Source organism: Arachis duranensis, chromosome 5, assembly GCF_000817695.3.
Source record: "Arachis duranensis cultivar V14167 chromosome 5, aradu.V14167.gnm2.J7QH, whole genome shotgun sequence".
Taxonomy (NCBI): domain Eukaryota; kingdom Viridiplantae; phylum Streptophyta; class Magnoliopsida; order Fabales; family Fabaceae; genus Arachis; species Arachis duranensis.
Window position 1 is genome coordinate 29677435 of NC_029776.3, and position 3741 is coordinate 29681175.

The window sequence follows — 3741 nt, forward strand, 5'->3', positions numbered from 1 at the left end:
TCAGCAATTTATACACACACAAAATTAGCAGAAGAAAAAATAAAGTTGTTTTCTTATTATTAGATTTAACACAAAAATCAATAGAATCATATTCAGAGAGGAACTTAGTAACCTTTCGTGCATGCAAAGAAATTAAAGAAAAATAAGAAAATATATGATAAAAAGAAAGTACCTACTTTGATTTGTCGGATTCTTTTACACTAGTGTCATATCATCACAGACCGCTGCTATCTAGGGTGGCTGTTTTAAACAGAAGAGTGGAATAGTGATGGCTCTCATATTTGAGTATAATCAAAGAAATTAGGACACTCTAATAGCTAGCATCGTTGCATTTATAGAATCATAAAAATAAGCCAAAAAATGTTCATTTTTTAATTGGGGATAAAAATGAGGGCAAAAGATATCTGTGTTTGACGTCATGATTCACACAGAGTCAATACAATTAAATGATTTGATTGAGCTTTAAATTTAAAATTAATTTTAAAAAAATTATTGTTGTTCATTAATAAATACAACAAAATAAATTAAAATAATTTTTTAAATATTTTTAACCGTTCCATCAAATGAACGAGAGTTTCATCAAATACTTTGCCATCTTTGCTATCTATATTTTCGTTGTTCTAATACAAGAGTGAAACACATTCTCAGTGGTCACATAAGACAATTTTCAGTAGAGAACTCATCCAAATTCTTATTTATGGCCCACATGTCATAAAAAGTAATTTCACATCAGTTTTTACGTCATAAACAATAAATAGAAACTCAAAGCATCTCTCTCTTCTCCATTAAGAGAAACTAACTTTAGTCCCTGTTGTGGTCCCACTTAATTAATTAATTAAAATACTTCAAATTAATGTGATTAATTTTTTTCAATAATATAATTTAAATTTATAAATTTAAAAATAATTCACTATTAAAAGATATTAATATTAAATAAATTCATATATAACAATAATACACAATATATAATTCGGGATTACACTCATTTGTAAAATTACTTAATACAAAGAAAAACATAATTAAGCTCTATAGTTGACGACAAACATTATGAAATTGCCATATGTGTTCAATTAAGTCATCTTTCAATTGTCTATGCTGCTGCCTATTTTGAAGTTGGGCATTTCTTTAGAGAAATTGATGGTATGCAGGTATGGTGCAAAATCTTCTTCTCCCAGCTGAGGTTGTGATAAGCGATTTTCGACATCATCATACTCTAAGCCTTGAGCAAAATTTCCTGCATAAATGTCTCTTTCATCCTCAACAATCATATTATGCAATATAATACAAGTTCTCATTATGTTGGCAAGCTTCTTCTTTTCCCAAAAGCGAGCTAGACCACGTATAATTGCAAAGCGTGCTTGCAACACTCCGAATGCTCGCTCCACATCTTTTCTTTGCCCTTCTTGGTATTGTGCAAATAACTTGCATTTCTCCCCTTGTGGCTTTGAGATTGATTTAACAAATGTGGCCCATTCAGGATAAATACCATCTGCTAAATAGTATCCCATAGTATAATTATTACCATTAATAGTTGTTCATACCCTGGGTCGAGCTATCCGACCCGGGATGATTAGAGATAAAAGCGACCAACCTCTTCAGGTCAGACTAATCCGATCTCTTCTTAAAGAGCTCGGCCAAAATGATAGAAGAGCCCAGTAAAGGGCCCAAATAGAGGAGCACGACCCAAATCCTAAGGCGGCCTAAGCCTATAGAGATAAAGGCGGTTCCGTTGAAAGATACGCTGACCTCAACTCAAAGCTAAAGATAAAGATAAGATAACTAACTTATCTTATCCAAAGGTCACATCTCACCATTATAAATACACTGGAGCACCCAGGTATAACTCATACTCTGATTCTACTCAATACCTGCTTAATACCCTTGCTAACTTAAGCATCGGAGTCCCTTGCAGGTACCCCCACCCTCCGGGGACAAAGGAATCAGCACCACCACCAAGTTCAACAAGTCGGACACAACAGCTCCGGCCGTCTCCCACCAGCCGGACACGTTAGCACCGACCAGTACAGAAGATCTCGTCCGAGATCGACCTCCAGTTTCAGGTAACCCTCGGAACATTGGCGCCGTTGCCGGGGAACCTGGAAGTCATCCCATCACCATGGCGGACGACCATGACAACGACCACGATTCAGGTCTGGAGGATCGGACACCGCACAAAAATGCGGATGTCACGCTACAAAACACTCCGGAAACCAACAAAGACAAAGACTCACCAAATTCAGGGGCAATAGAAGCGCTCCTGGATCGCCTAAAATAACTGGAAAAAGAAACCCAACAACAACGGGAAATTGGAAGAGATCTCCAAAGAGAGGTGCGGCGACGTCGGGAGTTGGAAGAAAAACTACAGCAATTGGAAGCCGATCTCAAATCAAAAGCCCCCGGGCTAATCTCGAGGAAAATTCACGCAAAGAGCAAGACCCGTTCACTAAGGAAATCATGAAAACCAAAATTCCAAAAGACTTCAAACTTTCGGATATGACCTTGTATGATGGCACCACGGATCCCAACCACCACCTCAGCAACTTCAGAAGTAGAATGTACCTCACTGACGCCCCAGATGCTGTTCATTGCAACGCTTTTCCAACAACTCTCACAAAGACAGCGATCCGATGGTTCGACAACCTACCCCCGAAGTCCATCTCAAGCTTTAGTTAGCTAAAAAATTCCTAGCCAGATTCTCCATTCAGAAAGATAAAGCCAAGCACGCCCCCATTTTACTAGGGATCAAACAAGGAGATCGGGAGAGCCTCCGCAACTACATGGAGAGATTCAACAAAACATGCATGGACATACAAAGTTTACCAACGGAGGCCGCCATTATGGGACTCATCAATGGCCTACGAGAGGGACCTTTCAACCAATCTATATCAAAAAAAGTACCCGACCTCCTTAGACGAAGTGCAAGAGCGGGCAGAAAAGTATATCAACATGGAGGAAAACGCTCGGTTAGGAGAAACCTCAAAATCGGGGGCCTCCTACCGAGACAAAGACAAGGAATCCAAAATAAAAGAAGATCGACAAGGGGAGAAAATTAAAAATACCATAACTACACCCCTCTCAGGGCATCCCTGGTCGAGATATACAAAGAAGTCTGTCATACAGAAAAAATTCCCCCAGCACGGCCACTCAAAGGCAAAAGGGGAGGAGGAAACCGAAAGGAATATTGTGAATACCATCAAGTTCGAGGACACTCCACAAACGAATGCTTCGATCTAAAAAACATCATAGAAAAATTGGTGAGAGAAGGAAAATTAGATCGATTCCTGGCCACCCGAGAAGATGATCAAAGAAAGAGACGAAGGGATGAAGATACCGACCGAACTGAACGATCACCTCGGACACCGGAAAGACACGTCCACATGATACATGGCAGATTTACAGCAGGTGGGATATCCAAAACCTCTCGCAAAAGATATCTCAAAGAAGTATATCATGTCGAGGGAGAGGAGGAAGCCCTCAACATCCCAACAATAACATTCACTAAGGAGGACGCATCCGAAATCATCACAGGACACGACGATCCCATGGTTATCACCATCATATTAGCAAACACCAACCTACACCGCACCTTGATAGACCAAGGGAGTTCTGCCGACATCTTATTCAAGACAGCCTTTGATAAACTCGGCTTAGAAGAAAAAGAACTTAAGGCATATCCAAACAGTCTGTTCGGGCTAGGAGATACCCCGGTGCGACCACTAGGATACATACCACTACATACAA